Here is a 19,307-nt window from a genome sequence, read left to right as displayed (position 1 = left end):
ATTTATATGAGAAAGAGATAGGCAGATAGAGAATGAGGGTGAGAGAGAGAATGAGAGAATATTTACACCAGGGCCTCTAGGCACAGAAAACAAACTGCTAGTACTTTTGCTTTTATGTGGGTACTGAGGAATCAAGCATGTGTCCTTAGGCTTTGCAAGCAAGTGCGTTACCTGCTGAGCCATCTCTTTAGTCCCTCATTTGTTTGTTTTTAGTAACCATTTAGATCCAAGTGAGATAGACATCAGTCATCTTAATTTGCATTTCCCTGGTGTCTACAGATGTTGGACAACTTTTTAGATGTTTATAGGCCATTTATATTGTTTCCTTTGAGAAGTCTGTTCAATTCTGTGCCCCATGTTTTTGACTGGGTTGATTTTTTTTTTTTTTTTATTGCTCAGTGTTTTTTCAGTTTGTGTATTCTGGATACCAAACTTCTACCAGATTTCCTCTCATACTCTAGATTGTCCCTTGACTCTGTTGATGGCTTGCTTAACTACACAGTAGCTTTTTAGTTTCAAGAGATCCGGTGGTGAGTGTCTAGTTCTCTGGGCTTCTGGGGTCTTATTCAGAAAGTCTTTCCCTATGTCTATATCTTGGAGTATTCTCCCTAGTTTTTGCTTCTCCTCATCTTAAAGTTTCAGCTCTTATGTTGAAGTCCTTTATCCATATGAAGTTTCTTTTTGTGCATAATGAGAAAAGGGAGTCTAGGTTATTCTTCCACAAGTAAATACCCAATTTCTCCAGCACCATTTGTTGAAAATACTGTCTTTTGGGCTGGAGAGATGGCTTAGTGGTAAGCGCTTGACTGTGAAGCCTAAGGACCCCAGTTCAAGGCTCAATTCCCCAGTACCCACGTAAGCCAGATGCACAAGGTGGCATATGTGTCTGGAGTTTGTTTGCAGTGGCTCGAGGCCCTGATAGTCTCATTCTCTGTCTCTCTGCCTTTCTCTGTCTGTCTGTCTCTCTCAAATAAATACAAGCAAACAAAAAAGAATACTTGAGAGCCGGATGTGGTGTGATACATGCCTTTAATCCTAGCACTCAGGAGGCAAAGGTAAGGGAGTGATTTCAAGGCCACCCTGAGACTACATATTGAATTTCAGATCAGTCTGAGCTAGAGTGAGACCCTACCTCGAAAAACAAAACAAAACACTGCCTTTTCTCCACTGTATGCTTTGGGCCTCTTTTTCAAAGACCACGTAGCTATAGTCACTGGAACCTACACCTGGTTCTTCCGCTCCATTGACTGCATGTCTGCACATGCACCGCTGCCATGCCATCTTGATTATTTTGATTTGTGTAGTGAACCTTGAAGTCAGGTGCGGTGATAAACACACCTACATTAGCCTTGTGCTGGGGATATTTTGGCTGTCCCAGGGCTTTTGTGCTTCTGTATTTTTTTTTTTTTTTTTTTTTTTTGAGGTAGAGTCTCACTCTGGCCCAGTCTGACCTGGAATTCACTATGTAGTCTCAGGGTGGCTTCGAACTCACAGCAATCCTCCTACCTCTGCCTCCCAGGTGCTGGGATTAAAGCTTTGTGCCACCATGCCTGGCCCATATGAATTTTGAGGCTAGTTTTTTCTATTTCTGTAAAGGAAAGTCCTGGCATTTTCATTAGACTTGCATGAAACTGTGGATTTCATATTTATGAATTCTTATCCATGAGCATGGGAAATTTTTCCATCTTGTATCTTGCTCAGTTTCTTTCTTCATGGTTTAATGTCTTCATGAATAGAGGTATTTTACGTCCTTGGCTAGGGATATGCTAAGAAAGAAAGAAGAAAGAAGTTTTTATGTGTATTATTCATGTGGTTGCTTCCTTGACTTCTTTCTCTGTTTATCATTTATATATAGGAAGGTTAAAAATTTTCATGTGTTGATTTTATATACTGATATTTTCCTGAAAGAGTTTATCATCTCTAGGATTTTTCTTGGTGGACTCTTTTAGGCCATGTAAGTATATCTACCAATAGTAGTTAGACTTTCTTTCCAGTTTAAATCCCTTTCATCTCTTCTTACTCACAGTATGGCTTGAGTACCGTGTTGAACAGCACTGGTGAGAGTGGACACCTTTCTTTTGATCCAGATCCTAGTACGGCTGTTTTAATATTTTCCCCATTTAGTATCATGTGGGCTTTTGTTATGTCATATATAGTCCTTATTATGTAGAAATATGATCCCTCCATCTCTAGTCTCTCCAGATTATTAATCATAAAAGCTTATTATTTTTTAAATGTCTTTCTTCAGTATTTAATTGATTTAAGTGATTTGTTTCCTTAAATTTAATTAACTAATTAATTTTTAAACATAGTTTATAGACTTTTAGCCCCTCTCCCCCAGTCCTCATTTCTCTTAGGGTCCTCCTCAGTACAGTTATTGGTGTTCACTGTGGGGTAATTAGGGCCTCAGTCTTGGGGTACGTGTATTGTGTCTTAGGATATTTGTGCCTGCTCTTATGGCTCTTACAATCTTCCTGCCCTCTCTTTTACAACAATCCCTGAACCTTGCAGATCTGTTAGCAGTTTTGTTTAGTGTTGAGTTCTCTATAGCCTCTGTATTTTGTTTCAGTGTGTTTTGGTTCTCCATAGTGTTTGCTGCTGTTGCCCTGGAGCTGTGTTAGGCTGGCATCGGGAGCCGGGCTTGTATCCCTATTTCCTTTGCAGTTTCTCCAGGGCCTGAGTGAAAGTGGTAGAGGTGGCACATCTTGTGGCAGGCAGCTGGTTCTCCTGTATTGTTGCTCTCATTGACCTTAGTTCTCTCTGGTGTTCTGCTATTTGTAAAATAAAACAAGTTCTTTAACCAAGAGAGATTGCAGCTTTGCTACAGGGGAGTATGCATAGAAATCTGAGTAACAGTTTGATGTGTAAGCCACTGTACGTATCCAGTAGGGCAGTGGGGCCTTCTCTCTGAGCTCTGTGAGTTTCCTGGCCATGGGATTCTGACGTGGTACTCTGTACCAACTGCTCAATGTAGACAGTAACCTGGTTCTGGTCCTGAGATTTACCAGCCAGAACCAATAGTTTTAGGACTAAGCTTTCTCTACAGGGCACTTCAGTCTGGACTTTAGCCCTCCCTGATTTGGGTCTTATTGTATACTGGTACCCAGTAGGAAGGTTCTTGTTGTATTAATTCCTTTAGACTTTAGGTTTGTGTAATTCCCTCCGTATCCTCCTTTCCCCCTGCCCCATGACCCTTCCGTGCCATGTATTCTAGAATGAGACCTGGACTAGGTGAAATGGGGATGAAGGAGAAGAGGGTTACCTTTCCTTCCGTTCACTGACGTGATGCATGGCATTGATGGATTTCTGCATGTTGAAGCATTCCTGTATCGCTGAGATGAAGCCTACTTGATTGAGGTGGACAGTACATGTGATTTGTTCTTAGATTGTTTGCAAGAATTTTATTGAGAAATTTTGCATCTAAGTTTATCACTAATTTTCTTTTCTCCTTGTATATCTGTCTAGTTTTGGTATTAGCATAATGCAGGCTTCATAAAAGGAGGTGGGGAACAGTCCCTCTTTTTTAATTTTGAGAAATAACTTGAGAAGAAGTGATTTCAGTTCTTCAATAAATTGTTAGTAGAATTAGGCAGTGAATCCATCTGGGCCTGGAGTTTTCTATTTTGTTTGTTTTTATTGTTGGGGAGCTTTTAATGACTTCAGTCTCTTCAGATGTGTCAGCTCTGTTTAGATGATTTGTTTCTTCTGGGTTTCGGCTTGATAGGTCACATGAGTATAGAATTTCATCTGTTTATTCCAGATTTTTAAATTTTGTGCAATTTATGTTTTTGAAATATGCCCTAACAATTCTTTCATTTTGCTGGTATCTGTTATAACATATCCTTTTTCCTCTCTAATCTTGTTGAGATGAGTCTTCTTTGTCTCTTCATCATTTTTGCCAGGTATTTGCCAATCTTGTTTATTTATTTATTTTTTTTGAAAACCAGTTCTTCATTTTATCAATTTTTAAAATTGTTTTCTTCATTTCTGACTTGTTGATTTCTTCCCTGATTTTGATTCTTGCCACCTGGTATTTTTGGGTTTTCATTATTTGTCTTCCCAAAGCCTTCAGATGAGAGTGTTAGTTATGTGAGTCCTGTTTTTGTAAGGAAGGCGTTCAGAGCTTTAAAGTCCTGACTGCCCTCATCGTGCGCAACAACCTTTGTTGTGTTTTCATCGCCATTCAGCTCTAGGACTTTTCTTAATTTCCTTTTGATCTCTTCAAAGATGCATTCATTATTCAGTACTGTGTGGTTCAATCTCCAAGAGTTGGTATATTTTCTTGTGCTTCTTTTGTTGATTTTTAGGTTTATTGCATTGCAGTCAGATATAATTCAGGGTGTTATATCAGTTTTCCTGAATTTGTGAAGACCTGCTTTTACATCCCCAGTATATGATCTATTTTAGAGAAGATTATGTAAGCTGCTGAAAAGAATGTGTATCCTCAAGAGTTTGGGTAAAATGTTCTTTTTTATTTTATTTATTTGAGAGAGAAAGAAAAAGAAAGAGAGAGAGAGAGAGAGAGAGAGAGAGAGAGAGAGAGAGAGAGATAGAGAGAGAGAGAGAGGGAGAGAATGGGCATGCCAGGGCCTTTAGCTACTGCAGATGAAATCCAGATGTATGTACCACTTTGTGCATCTGGCTTACGTGTGTCCTAGGGAACTGAACCTTGGTCCTCTGGTTTTGCAGGCAGGCACCTTAATCATTAAGCCAACTTTCCGGCCCCTCGGCAGAATGTTCTATAGATGTCTGTTAACTTCATTTGATCTTTGGTGTTGTTTAGCTGCATTGTTTCTCTGTTTAGGAGATAGGGCTATGAATAGGAGTGAGGCATCAAAATCTCCCAATATTGTTGTGTTGGGATTTATTTCTCATTTAATATCTAATAGATTTTTCTTTATAGAGTTTGATGCACCTGTCTTTGGTGTTTAGATGTTTATGATTGGAGTAGCATCTTGTTGAATTGTTCTTTTAATGAGTATAAAGTAGCATTCTGTATGTCTTTTAATTACTTTTGGTTTAAACTCTATTGTAATTTATCAGATTTTAGTATAGCCAATACTGCTTATATCCTCTTCCCATTTGCTTGCAATATCTTTTTCCAACATTTCATCCTAAGGTGATCTCTATCTGTAATGGTAAGTTGGGTTTCTTGAAGACTGCAAATGGATTGATCCAATTTTTGCATCCGGCCCATTGACTGCTCGCTCTAGCCCAGTCTGACCTGGAATCCAGTCTGTAGTTTCAGAGTGGCCCTGAACTCGTGGTGAAGCTCCTACCTTTCAAAGTGTTCTGAGGGCTAGTATTTAGAAGCATGCACCATCAACCAAGACAAGCAACCTGTGTCTTTTCATTGGGGAGATAAACTCATTGTTGTGTGGAGTTATAATCAAGAGTCCTCAGTTAATTTCTACTAAGTTGAACACTGTGTAATTGGGCGTTTTCTGGATCTTCATTTGCTTTCACAACTGTTCCATTTTTTATTGATGTTTTTCCCCTACTGTGGCCTTTTGAGTATGTTTGTTCTTCTGTTCAATGTGAAGTGTCCCGTCCAATATTCTGTGTGGGGTGGCTTACTCTTTATGTCTTCAGAAAGCTGGCTACGGGTCGTGGAATTTTTTTTTTTTTTTGCCTTTTTTTGTGGTGATTTTGTGGGTCTTACTTTGGGTTAGCAGACTGACCTTCCTGGCTTTTTGATTTTTCATTGAAAAATAAGAAATAATTCTGATGAGCTTTCCTTATAAGTGAAAAGCTGATTTTCTCTTGCATCTTTTTGTACTTTCTCTGTGTTTTCTGTGTTTAGAGAGTTAACTATAATTTCTTTTCTGGGTCTTCTTTGTTGTGTGCCTCCCATGTCCCGATGGAACTTTCTTCTGTAAGGTTCACACAATTTTCTGCTATAGTTTTATTGAAAATATCCTGTATGCCCTTGGCCTATAGGTTTTCCCTTTCTTATATATGCTCATGATTCAAATGCTTGATCTTTTTAAAAGTATACCACCATTCCCTCAAATACTATTCATTTTGTTCACTGGTCATTGATTTATTTCTGTGTCTTGTCTTCAATCCCTGATAGATAGCCTTTCCTCTACATGATCCAGTCTCTATGTGTGGCTTTCTTGGGAGCTTAAAAGTTATTTTTAAGCATATTTAATTAATTTATTTATTTATTTGAGAGAGAAAGCGAGAGAGAGGGAATGGGCGTGCCAGGACTTCCAGCCTCTGGGAATGAACTCCAGATGCATGCGCCCCTTGTGCATCTGGCATATATAGCTCCTGGAGAATCGAACTGGGGTCTTTAGGCTTCGCAGACAAAAGCCTTAACCACTAAGCCATCTCTCCAGCCCCAAATTAGTTATTTCATTTAATTTTTTGCATTTGGTTTTTCTATAGTGTCCCCTTTTTTTATTGAATTCCATTTGCACTTGTTGATTTGACTTTTTGTTTTGTTTTGTTTTTTTTTTTATGGTATAGTCTCACTTTGGCCCAGGCAGACCTGGAATTCATTATGTACTCTCAAGGTGGCCTTGAACTCATGGCGCTCCTGCTACCTCTGCCTCCTGAGTTCTGGGACTAAGGGTGTGCGCCACTATGCCCAGCGACTTTCTTACTGTGTCTTGGAATTCATTCCCTCTTTTGATATTGTACTCCCTGAGTTTATTCAAAGTACCTCCAGTTCATTATTTCAGTAACTCTCTTCAGTTTCATTCACATGTTTGTTCATGGCCTCATTAAATGCAATGAATATGCATATCATAATGGCATTTTTAAATTTCCAGTCTGTAGTTTCCCCTAAGTAATTTTCATTGGAGGTTTCCATTATGGGATTAGGCATTTTTGGTGGGACATCTTGCCCTGTTTTCTTGTGTCATTTGGTTTGCACTAGGCTTTGCCCATCTGGAGATATACTTTTGTCTTGAGACTCTGTAGAGCCCATGTTGAGTGGCTGGGTCAGCCCTGATCCAGGTGGGTGTGGAATGGGTCTGGTCTGGCCTCACTGGAAACCAATTGGTCTTTTCCTATTTGTGCAATCTCTAGGAAAGTCCACGTTGATCCTGGGTGTCTTGGCTTATTACTGTGGGGTGAGGTCAGTTCTGGAGTATCTTTTCAGTGTGATGCAGGCTGGAAGGTCTGGGTGTAAGGTTGTACCAGCTGATCCTCAATCCCAGTGTTGGGGGCCTGTGTTCTCCCAGCGTGGGGGTGCAGCACATCCCCAGGGTCCCTGTGTGTGCTGTAGGCCTCCTTTGCACTTGGGCTTGGGGAGTGCAGTCAACTGGGCCTCGGTAGACCTCATGTGGAGGAATGCTGTTGGCAGGGAGGGGGAAAGTACTAATTTTTGTTGTTTTCTTATGTGTATAATCAGATCTGCCTGAAGATCTTAGTTACTGCCTTTCTACAGAGACCTTTAATTTATGTTGCTAGCCGTGTTGTATTCATGGGTTGCCAAGTGTAATACTGAGCATGAGCGGTAAGAGTGGGAGTCTTCCCACGGCCTCCGGAGAAGGAAGGGTTTGCTGCCTGCAGTGCATTCGCTTCTTTATTCCCACCATTGACTTACTACCATTCATAAATTTCATAGGAACAAATATTTAAGGTAAAAAGCTGTCTGTTGTTGTTGTTGTTTTGTATGCATGCTCTTTCATACAGGTCCCAGCCTCTAGAAGCATTTAACAAAGGGACCATTGTTTATAAGTTGCCCACTGTCAAGTATTGCATTATAGCAACAGAAAAAGACTAAGACAGCTCTCCTTGGGACTCACAGTCTTTTTGAAAAAAAAAAAAAAAAAATGGTAGAAATCCCTGTCATAGATTCAAATCTGAACATCGATCATAACAACAATTAATGTGTAGTTTATACAGCACAGGGCCACAAAGTGTAAAAGGTGGCCAAGAAGCTTGTTCACAGAGTGCAAAGGGGGTGGGCTGAAGAGCTTGGCGCTCTCTTGTGTGTATCTCATCCGTCACCGGCATTTAGAATGTCCTGCCTGATGCCTGCTGTTTGCCTGTGCTGCAGCTGTTTTGGGCCATAACTGAACCTCAGTCCTCCTCCTCTTGGCTGCCTTGGATTGTTGCCTGGGGGAGGTTTTTGTGAGTTTTGGTAAGTGACAAGCACCACCATCTACATGTGTTGTTGCCAAAAAGCCAGGTATTATTTTTGCCAAGTCATTGCTCCCTCACTCACCTTGTCCTCCACCATCCTTCAAACACCATGCATTTGCTTCCTGAATAAATTTTCATCCATCCTTTGCTCAGCACATTCTGTTGTCACACTTTAACTTGAAAACACAATCACATTCATCTTGTGTACTTTATCGGCCTCTTAATTTACTGTTGTGGGAAACTATTTCCCTGGGGAGCTGGAACACCCCAGCTATGGGTCCAGTGACAGGCCAGAGTACAGTTGCACCAGAACCAGTAGGGGTGAACCAGTGAGGGGTGGCTTGTAGGAGCCATGGATGACTCCAAGGCAGCGTGTCACTGAAAACCCACAGCAAAGGGGATCACTCAACAGCCTTCTTTCTGGAGCTCAGCGTGAGGCGGCTCGGCTGCTCTGAGAGTCTCAGCACACTGCAGGACTTGCGGGCCGCTCAGCAGGGCACATGGCCCAGTTGGCCAGTTGGGTTCTGTTCTGCAGGATCTGAGTGGACTGTGGCTTCCAAGGCCGCATTAGGTGCCAAAGGGAGCTGGCTGGTGTGAGAGAGGCTGCCCCACAAGTTGATTCCTTTAGCCTGCTCCTACTTGTCTTCCCATGACCTTGGCATGTCATCACACAGTACCAGCCCTCACTGATCTCTGGAACCTAGCGATAAGTAATCTCATGGCCTTTGAAAATTACCCATTCTCATGTATTCTGTTATACTAACAGAAACAATCTAAAATATTAGAACTTTGTTTTGTCTGATTTTTTTTTATCATCTTACTCATTAACGTGCTGTGAAAATAAACACCTAAGACTGAGTAATTATAAAGTACAGAAATTTATGTTCTCATACTTCTGGAGATTGGGTATTTCTGGGTCAAGGAGGCACCAACAGGCTTGGTGCCTGGAGAAGCCCCCCTCTGTCTGTGATTGTGCCTTGACTTGAACTCCCCAACTCGCTGCTTCCTGTGCAGCTCAAATGCTCTGTCCTCCCGGGGTAGAAGAGTAGCAGAAAAGGACCTGACCTCTGAACCCCTTTTATCATAGTCCTGCGCTTCCCCACGAGGTCTGCCGTCTATTCTTGTCATTCCAGGATAGCACAGTGCAAAGAGGAACTGGTTGCCAGGGAAGGAAACGTCTAATACTTACAAGGTTGGAACTCCGAGTCCCAGCCCTGAGGCTCTGGGGAAGGTTGAGGTGGTCACCAGTGGCTAACAATATAACCAGTCACTCTTAGCTATCAACCCCCAGAACCAGAGTTCATCCAGATGGCTTCTGCCTTGTAGGGCTCCGGGGCATGTCTCGTGAGGCCCTAGAAGCTCTATGTCCTGACCCAAATCCTTTGAGGTCCTGGAGGTGGACATGCCTTGACAGGCCCTAGGAGCTGAATGGCCTAATCCAAAGAGGTCCTGGGAGTGGTATGCCTCAGCAAGGCCCTGGAAGCCATGTGGCCTGACCCAACCCCTGGGTTTTAAGCATCCCTTCCATCTGCCTGGGTAAAAATAAAGTTTCTCCTTGTTCTCTGCGAGGCAAACTTTAAATTAGTAGAACCCAATGAGTATCTGATTTATACCTGTAGGTTCAAAGCACGTGTCCAATCTGAGGCTGCAGTTGACACCCAATATGAGGTCCAAGCCCTTACCCACAGAGCTGTTCAGGGCACACCTGACAGATGAGGTCCTGAGGCCGCCAAGCTGAAGCCCTGATCTTGTGACAGATGTGCTGGATTTTCCGGTGACAGGTTTTGAGTGCTGCCATGCCTCATTGTTGAGTGTCCCTTCTTTTGTATAATCCAGATGAGGGTTCATCCTTGTTTGGTCTGGTGTGTTTTGGTTTCTGTACGCCCTGTGTGTCCGTGTGCCGAAGACTTGATGCAATGGTTCCACACCATGACATTTGCCATCAGCGTGTGCCGTGATGCTTCAGACAGGAGGTGATCGTTTCCCCGCACCACCCACAAACAGGACCATTCAGTCCCAGTGTGCACCCAGAAACGGAGCAAACTGCTATTCTGAAAGATGGAGTCACTCAAGGCAAGACACAGCTTGAATGCTTGTGTTTCATATACTGTTCAATAAGTTAACAGGAGGGACTGTACTGTTGAAGACCTTGGTGGCTTTTTGTTTTGGTGATTTTGTTTCTTTCTCTTGTAGTCCTGGCAATTAGACACAGAGCTCTGTGGATGATGAGAAGGCGCTGTGCCTCATCTGTGCATGACCCACAGTCTTTCAGTTTTACACTTCATTTTCTTTTGCAGAGTGTTTTCACATTTGATGGTACTTCTGATTTTATTACTTTTCTCTTTAGTCTGCTAGGGAGGGAGGTTTATATTGTCTTACATAGGTAACGTCAGGTTACACTGCGTTCATAGTCAGGAAGCAGAGAACAGGAATGGGTCTGGGTTCCAAAACCTCAAGGCCCACCAGCAGTGACTCACTTCCTCCAGTGAGACTCCAGGTCCCGGAGTTTCCACCTCTTCCCTTCCCAAACAACACCCCCAACTGAGTCCTAAGTGCTTAAACACCTGAGCCTTTGGGGCACTTTATCTTCAAACCAGAACAATGTGTCTTTCTCAATGTAAGGAGACATAGGTTCATGAAGTTATAGTGGACTTACTGTTCTTTTGCCTTTAGTACTAGCATGTATAAAGTGTGTAGGAAGGATGGAGAGAGGGACTGATAATAGAAAAGATTCCAGACTTGAGTCAAGCAACATTTTTTGCTGTTAAGAACCCAAGGGGAAAGGAAACATCTTAAACAGTTAGGGTGCGTGAGGAGGGTTAGTGTGGCTTCAGTCAAGAGCAGAGCCTGTCGGAGTGGACAGGGCTGAGGACCGGGCAGAAGCCCCAAGACGGCTCTGGGCTGGGCCTTGCACTGAACTTACTTTTTTTTTTTTTTTTTTTTCTTTTCAGTGATTTATTTGCTTTTGTTAACGTAAGAGTATGTTCATATTAATGTCCAAAAAATTAAAAGAGAAAGTGAAACTGCCATTGAATGTATATTTCAAGTCTAGATTCTTGGTCCTGGTCTGTTTTCTGTTCTTCCTCCCTTACTTACCACCCTACCCGCCAGCCCCTTCCCAAGTCTGTTTCCTGACTCAGAAGTACTGTAGCACGTATGTGTTTGCCTGTGTGCATGCATGCTGGGCTCCTGGCCCATGCATGGGACACAGCTCATGATGACTGCTACAAAGGCCAGCCTAGCCCGGAGCGGGCAACACCGAGCAGGAGTTGCTTGTGTGCTGGTCTCTAGTAGACATTGTCTGCAGATTGGCTTTGACTTGCCCCTTGTGTCTATCAATGGAACTCAGGCCTTCGCACTGGCAGAGAGGGCTCTCGGCTGGCTTTGCCTCCCACTCAGCACCGGAGCACGTTGGCCTGGTCAGCAGTCAGTGTGATGGTCACAGTGACATCGCCTGAGGGCTTGTACTGACCTAAGACGGTTAAACATAATAAAAGGTTTATCCTGGAGGCGAAGGCTTTTGTTGTGGAGGAGTGTGGCAGGATGGTTCTGGAGAATTGCTGGGGAGGAGGACAGGGTGGAGAGTTGTGGGACGACTTTAGCCATGGTCACTTTCTTCCTGCTTCCCCACCCTGTACTAGCCCCAGCTCAGCCTTCTCCTTGCTCTTTGCTGTAGGCATAAGGGTAAAAAGTTTCCTGCAGAACATTTCATACCTTGGCATTCACTGGATAAAACCTTGTCTTGTGCTAACCCCGCTCACGTCATGTGCTAGCTCGAATCAGGTGCCCCGCAGACTCCTGTGTGGGAGTGGAGCCTTGCTGGAGGAGGTTGGTCAGCGGGGTGGACTTTTTAGGGTGTTACAGTCGGCTCCGCCTTGCCAGAGCACGGCACGATCTGTTGCTGCCCTCTGTCAGCTGCTACTGCAAGACGTGATGTCCAGGTTCTTTTCTGCCATCCTTTCCCTGCCATTCTGAGCTTCCTCTGAGACAGTGAGCTGAAAGAACCCCTTGCTTCTCAGGTGCCCTGTGTCAGGCATTTCCCAGCAGCGCCGAGGCAACTGCAGCAGATAGTATCAGATGCGAGCTTTGTGCTCTCAGCACGTGTGGGCAGCGGGTGCTGCGCAGGTAGTGTTTTCTGGATTATAGTGTAAATTCGTATTCTCCTCAGCTGTGTCAAGGCTTGGACTAAATTTCCCAGCTCTCTAAAGCCAAGTTGTATCCGTCGTGCTCAGAGTGTGGTGCCTTTGAGAAGCTGAGAGAATCACAACACAACGTGATCCTAAGAAGGGGGCATTATTGTGTTCTCAGCAGAGACCTGGGGAGACCACCTCTGCATTTCCAAAGGTGACCTCTGGTGACAGAGGGAGGCAGCAGTAGATGCAGAGAAAGGTCTACAGAGGTGAGCAAGAGGAGATAGTGGGTGCGCAGGATTGTTGGAGGGCTGCAGAAAAATGCACAGGCCCAGAGGGCATTTCAAGGATGGCTTCGTCCATTACACTGAGTTCTTGTTCCTCAGGACCCTCTGTGCACAGGCAGGAAGCAGAGGTACAGCCGTGTGCGCAGTGCCCACCAAGAGTGTCAGGCAGTACGCTGTAGACCTGAGGTGAGGGGAAGTGTTGCAGTCTGGGTCGCATTGCTGTTAGAAATCACCTAACCAAGAGCAGCTTCTGGGAAAAAGAGGTTTATTGGGCTTACAGGCTCGAGGGGAAGCTTCACAATGGCAGGGGAAAACGATGGCATGAGCAGAGGGTGGACATCACCCCCTGGCCAACAGAAGATGGACCACAGCAACAGGAGGGTGTGCCAAACACTGGCATGGGGAAACTGGCTATAAAGCCCATAAGCCCGCCCCCAACAATACACTCCCTCCAGGAGGCATTAATTCCCAAATATCCATCAGCTGGGAACCTAGCATTCAGAACACCTAAGTTTATGGGGGACACCTGAATCAAACCACCACATTCTGCCCCTGGCCCCCATAAACTGATATCCATACATGATGTAAAATACAATGCTTTCAGTCTTATTTTAAAAGTCCCCATAGTTTTTATCAATCTCAATGATGTTCATACATCCCCATAGTTCAAGATCTTTTAACTGAGCCATAATACCAAAATATAACCTCAAAAAACCCATAATGGCACAGAATAAATATTCACACTGCAAAAGATGGCATTGGGCATAGCAAAGAAACATTCAACCAATACAAGATTTAAAACAACCAGGGCAAACATCAAACTCTGTAGCTTCAAGTCCAGCAACTCAAACCAGTGACAAATCTTCAAGTCTGATAATTCTAACCAGCAACAAGTCTCTGGCATTCCAATTCCGCCCCTCCAGCTAGGCTACTCACAGTCCTGGGAAACTTCATCGGGGCCGGCAGCTCCTCGGCAGCCATCTCATGGTCCCAGCATCTCCACTGGGTCTCCACTGCAAGCCAGGGTTCATCTTCATGGCTCCATGAGGTCTCTATGCAGGCAACCAGCAAACCTGCTTCACACTGCCCATGGCCATTTCCAAAACACAAGACCGTGTTGCAAACTCAATGACCCTCTTTCCAGCATTTCTTATACTCCACAATACCAGGTAGGGTGCCAATTTGTTAATCCAGGGGGGATTAAAGTAGACTTTGAAGAACAGGACACTCCTTGAGCACTCAGACCCCTTCAAAAGAGTTGACATTCTTCTTGTTGCCCTAGCGCGGGTCAGCTAGCCCAGTCTCAAAAGTTGTAATCTCTCAGTTGCAGCTAAACGGGCAGCAGTTCACCCAAAGATTTTCCTTTCTGTGCCATATCCCTCTGCACACACCAGTTCATTTCTACGCAAAGCAACCCTGCACAACTTCTCAGAACATGGGCACAAGAGCAAGCTTCTCACACAAACTGCTAGCCCAGTCCAGGCACAGCTCTTTCTCACCCTCATAAGCCAAACCTCACAGTCCATAGTTCTTACTGCATTCAGGTCTTAGAGCTCAGACCAGAATAGTCCATTAAGCTGTACTTACAGCACTGCAAGGCATCTCTTAGGCCAAGGTTTCAACTCCTTCCACTTTCCTCTTGAAAATCAGCTACAAAAGGCTGAAGCCACATAGTCAGGTGTCTAGCAGCAATCCCACTCCTTGGTACCACTTTACTGTTGCAGTCGGGTTCGCATTGCTGGTAGAAATCACCCAACCAAGAGCAGCTTCTGGGAAAAAGAGGTTTATTTTGGCTTACAGGCTCAAGGGGAAGCTCCACGATGGCAGGGGGAAACGATGGCATGAGCAGAGGGTGGACATCACCCCCTGGCCAACAGAAGATGGACCACAGCAACAGGAGGGTGTGCCAAACACTGTCATGGGGAAATTAGCTATAAAGACCATAAGCCCGCCCCCAACAATACACTCCCTCCAGGAGGCATTAATTCCCAAATCTCCATCAGCTGGGAACCTTGCATTCACAACACCTAAGTTTATGGGGGACACCTGAATCAAACCACCACATCAAACCACCACAGGAAGTGTTCCTTTCGCTGGGTTTTTGGCACTCTACCAGACGAGATGGCACATGCTCAGCCAGGAGTGTTAGCAGTCAACTTCCCTTGGCTGCTCTAATCCACTTTCTGATGCGCACCTAATTGAAGGAGACTTGTTTCTAAGGTTTTGTTGTTTATGAAATGACAGCTTAACTATAATTGTTCCCCAAGGGTTAGTGTCAAATCACAAATATAGTTTCAGTCAATTAGAGACTAGTTTTTAAAGAACCATGGTCTTTACCAGCAAAGAATATAACCAGGGCAACTCACATGTCCTCTATAGTGAAGCCTGTCCTCACAGAGGCTGGTATTTCCACTAGTAATTCCACTAGTGGTATAATCCACTAGTGTGTGTGTGTGTGTGTGTGTGTGTGTGTGTGTGTTATACACACTCTCTTGCATACACACACAATATACTTACTGCCACCTGGAGAAAAGCCAGTGGCATTAGAAATGAAATCATGTTCACCTTCCAGTGCAGATGAACAAGTGGAATTGCTACTAAGTATATGGTGATTAATGGATGAGTTAATTTGTGTAGGCAAGTAAAAATTATTCATAAAACTGAATATTGAGATATTAATTTCTTACTATCTGTCTTGCAAATACAGTTGTAAAATTAAAACAAACCTAGAGTTGAATAATGAGTGAAGTAGCCCGCCTCGGCAGTCTCCTCTGGCAGTGTTTTTGAACAGGGGCCACAGTTAGTTAGCCCATACAATTCTTCCTTGAGAAGAGTTGCCCTGCCCCTTTATGATGTGTCGGGTCATATGCTGACCCTAGTAGTGACCCCAGTCTTTGTAGGAGCCAAATAAAGTTGCTCTATCTTCCCAGAGCAATAGATTGGGAGCCTGACCATGGGACCAAGCAGAGGGCCAGTAAAACTGCTTGGCTCAGTTCATACTATAGGCCACAGCATGGGTAGTTTGTCCTTGCTGTGCATTTGAGACTTTGAGCATGAATTTGACTAGGCATACATATGTGGCTGAGTAGAGACAAGCATAAACAAGAGATTAAAGTATTTCTGTTGCCCAGATACTCACCTATATATTCTTTATAAACAAAATGGAGGGGAAAACCAAAGGTGTAAATGTCACGGAAAATGCTTTTCCCTGACATTTGTACACTATCCCACCATCATTTTTAAAATATTTTGTTTATTTATTTGGCAGAGAGAAAGATGCAGAGAGAGAGTGGGGGGAGGCCACACCAGAGCCTCCAGCCACTGCAAATGAACTCCAGAGGCATGCGCCAGCCCCCAGTGCATCTGGCTTACATGGGTTCTGGAGAATCAAACCAGAGTCCTTTGACTTTGCAGGCAAATACTTTAACTGCTAAGCCATCTCTCCAGCCCTCCCATCATCACTTTTGATTGAGAAAGTTGTTTGTTAAAATAGCAAGTATGCTGTAATCAGCTTCATGCTGTTGGGGTGAACTACTTCCAAACAGAACCAGCTTGTCGGAAGAAGGGATTCATCTCAGGCTTACAGAGTCCAGGGGAAACTCCACCCGTGTGGAAGGAGCTGTTTGCTCCCTACACCCACGCAGAGAGAATCAACTGCTGCAAGCTCACCCCTGCTCCTGCAAGCATGGGGTGCCCGAAGTCAGAACTCAAACTGGCCTGTCCACAACTTTGGGCTGAAGTTTTAAAAATATTTTTATTTTTATTTATTGATTTATTTGAGAGAGAGAGAGAGAGAGAGAGAGAGAGAGAGAGAGAGAGAGAGAGAATGAATTGGCATGCCAGGGCATGTAACCACTGTAAATGAACTCCAGATGCATATGCCACCTCATGCATCTCCTTTCTGTGGTCCTGAGTAATAGAACGTGGATCCTTGGCCTTATAGGCAAGCACCTTAACTGCTAAGCCACATCTCCTGGGATGAAATTTTGACTCGCCTCCCAATGACATGCCCCAGTGTAGCAGGAATCTGCCTGCTATGGGCTGACATTGTAAACTCAACTTTAATAAAAAAAAAAAAAACCTGAGTCTATATGGGCATACGCTACATGACTGTATTCTAGCTACCATAAGGTGAACCAAACTTGACTTAGTCTCAGCATTTATTTTGCACTTGGCATTCTGTTTTGATTGTCATCACTTCATGGTCTGCAATTTTGTACCCCAAAACTTTTATAAACATGTCCTGATAATGATTTTCATATCTTGCAAAGCAGAGGAAAATCAACATAAACTGTGCAGTTTGAAGCTATTGTTAAAAATTACTTTTGGACACATAAAACATAATTCTATACGTATATATGGGTACCATGTAGTAGTTTATGCATGTGAATGTTGTGTCATGCATCAATCTGGTTAAACATAGCATCTCCTTAAACATTTATCATTGGCTATATAATAACATCCTTCTTCCCTGTTGAATATGTAGCGTATCTTCCTTATCTCTAGTCTTACCTCTGTAACTTAGGGCCCATTGATCTGCCTGTCCCTATTTCTCACCTCCTAGTCTGCCAAGCCCCTGATAGCCACTGTTCCACCCTCAACTTCAGTGAGCGATCTTGGTTACATTCCTTACATGAGCATGTTCACACAGTACTTCTCTTTCAGGCCTAGTTAATTTCACTTAATGGTCTCCAGTTCCTTCCATGATGTCATGATGACAGGCTTTCTTTTGTCTAATATTATTCCTTTCTTACAAGTACTTTTTCTTTATTCATTCATCATATGGAAGATACTTGGATTGCTCCCATTTCTGGGGGATACTGATTTCTTTTCCTTTGAATTTATACCAGTAGTGGAAGGCTGTATCATGTGTGAAGTTAGGCTTTTAATTTCTTGAGGCCTCCTGCATGCTGTGCTTTATGGCTGTGCTAACTACATTTCCCACAACAGTATGCCAGTGTTCGTTCTCTCCACCCTTACCAGTACTTGTTACTTTTTGTCTTCCTGATAGTAGCCATATTGATCAGGGTGGCATATTGTTGTGGTTTGGATTTGACTTTCCTTATGATTAGTGATGTTGAAACCTTCCTATGCCTTACATTGACAGAGCTGCATTTTCATTGGCTTACTTGGCTTGTTGTGGAGTTGTGAGCATGTTGTCGACGAAGGACGTGGGTCCTTGTCAGGCGACAGCTTACAAGTGCTTCCTCCCGTTCCTCCAGTTGTCTCTTCACCCTGGTGATGGTTTCCCTCGTATGCCGAAACTTTCAGTGTCAGGAAATTCCTCTTCTGTTTTTCGTTTTGCTTCTCTGCTTTTATCCTAAAAATTCTTGCTCATTTTAGTGTTCTGAAGCATTTCCTTGTGACTTCTTATAAGATGTTCACAGTTCCTGGCCTTGAGGTACCCTGCACAAGGAAGCCCAATTTTCTGCTTGGCTGCAGCTACAGACACACCCTCTCCCAACCATGTGCTTGGCCATGTGTTTTGCCACATGTGTTTCCTACTTGAAACAATGTAGTGGGCCACTCCTCCATGATAGTCCCCTGGTAACTCCCCTTTGCGAATAGTTTCCATTCATACACTCCCAGTCACCTATCTTGGAGGCCTGGGGCCCATCCAGCTTGGCCTGGTTTTGGACACTGAATCTAAATTAGATTCTCCTCTGGTTGAACTTTCAGGGAAAATCTTCTAGTTACCATCTTATGCCTATGCATAGGTAGATATGCATATGATTAAAATGGATGCTTCATAGGAAGGGTTATAAGCAGTGAACTAAGGGTTACATCACCCATACACATCAATTAAAATCAAGACTACCTGCAAACTGTCCCTAGCAACTCATTCTCCCTGGGTCCCATCAAAGGAAGACCGAGCAGTAAGCCAGCGCTCCTTCGCCGTCTCCTCTCCTGCTCTTTCCCGCTGCTCTCCTTGCAGTGCACGGTGTAGTTTCTTTAAATAAGACCTCTACTACTTTGCTATTTGTACGCACTTTTTCAGTTCCTTGAGTAAAGTACCGAGCACCTGGAAGCACCACGTACAACGATGATACCAGTGTCAGTCTTACATCATGAATGTGGGTGTTTTTTTAAAAATTATTTTGTAAATTGTGAACGATAAGGATTGAGTTTTATCTTTATTTGAACACTCAGAAATAATACACAAATACAAAAGAAAAATAGTGGTTTTGGCATTAGTTTTTAAAAAGGCCTCTTTTGTTTCCCAACTTTAGATGTGCGGACGTCCTTTCCGGGCCTCTGTTCCAGTGGCTCGTGTCTCTCCCTTGATACCAGTGACCAGCACTGTGCTGCGGGAAGTACACGGCTCCGTAGCACGCTACTTAATCAGGCACTGCAGTGCCGCTCGATTGCTTCCTTTAGATAGTACGGGTTTCTTTGATTTTTGGTGTGTGTGTGTGTGTGTGTGTGTGTGTGTGTGTGTGTGTGTGTATAATCCAGATCTCTAATTTGGAATTGTTTCTAATCTTGTGAAGAAGGCTGCCCTTCTTTATGAATTGGATTCTTTCTGCCTTCTCAGCTGTCCTCAGTCCCATGCTCTTGAAAACATACATGCTAGAATTTAATAAGCTTGAAATAATCACATATGATGGTAAAAATTATATATTTGGGTTTTTGTTGAAGACTAATAAAATTAAGTGGGTAAGGAAATGGCATTTTGATTTTTTTGAAGTGTTCATCTGATTTTAAGAACGTGACTAAAGAAAGTTGCCACACTTGGAGGAACTGGGTGCATTTTCCCCTCAGCCCAGTGGCAGCTCAGCAGTACCCGAGC

General features: G+C 43.6%; 1 protein-coding gene across 2 annotated transcripts in view; it reads left to right on the top strand.

The window, feature by feature from the left end:
- Positions 1–19,307, top strand: part of Khdrbs3 (KH RNA binding domain containing, signal transduction associated 3) — a 152,204-nt gene that overhangs the window by 64,218 nt on the left and 68,679 nt on the right. The gene's annotated exons all lie outside the window — the stretch shown is intronic.

The sequence above is a fragment of the Jaculus jaculus genome, chromosome 2, assembly GCF_020740685.1.
Source record: "Jaculus jaculus isolate mJacJac1 chromosome 2, mJacJac1.mat.Y.cur, whole genome shotgun sequence".
NCBI lineage: Eukaryota > Metazoa > Chordata > Mammalia > Rodentia > Dipodidae > Jaculus > Jaculus jaculus.
The sequence above is the reverse complement of the archived record's forward strand: the minus strand, read 5'-3'. Positions and strand labels throughout refer to the sequence as shown.